The sequence below is a fragment of the Gavialis gangeticus genome, unplaced genomic scaffold, assembly GCF_001723915.1.
Source record: "Gavialis gangeticus isolate Ggan-Ray unplaced genomic scaffold, GavGan_comp1, whole genome shotgun sequence".
NCBI lineage: Eukaryota > Metazoa > Chordata > Crocodylia > Gavialidae > Gavialis > Gavialis gangeticus.
This window is the reverse complement of record NW_017728963.1, coordinates 179,600-180,092: the sequence shown is the minus strand read 5'-3', so window position 1 is coordinate 180,092 and position 493 is coordinate 179,600.

The window sequence follows — 493 nt, the reverse complement described above, 5'->3', positions numbered from 1 at the left end:
GATGCACAAGGAGACATAAAACTGAACCAAATACATTGCAAAACAGCTCCACACCTCCTTTAGGCGTTGCTAGAGGTTTTCAGAGATCTCTGGATTTGTATTGTAAAGGCTTAATAGATCTCTCCTGCTGTCCCTGCTGTCTTGCATAGATGTATTCAAGTTAACTTTTAAGCATGCTAGATTAGGGATGGCTGGTGGTAGAGCCACAGGTAGCATGGAGCTGACTGCAGGCTAATTGCTGGAGCATTTTCTTAGCCTTTGTCTGTTCACGCTACACTCTAGCCACACTGTTAGCAGGACCCGCACTAGCTAGTTCAAAGGCAGCTCTGATGTGCGGTGAAATATGCAGTATTGCAACCCCATTGTGTCAAAAATCATGAAACAAACTCTTAACAATTGGATTTGGAATGCAAATCATGAGATGCTATTTCTGAAGTGTGTGTGTGTGTGGGGGGGTGTTATTTGTGAAGGTGTGGGGGGCTGTGGGTGTGTG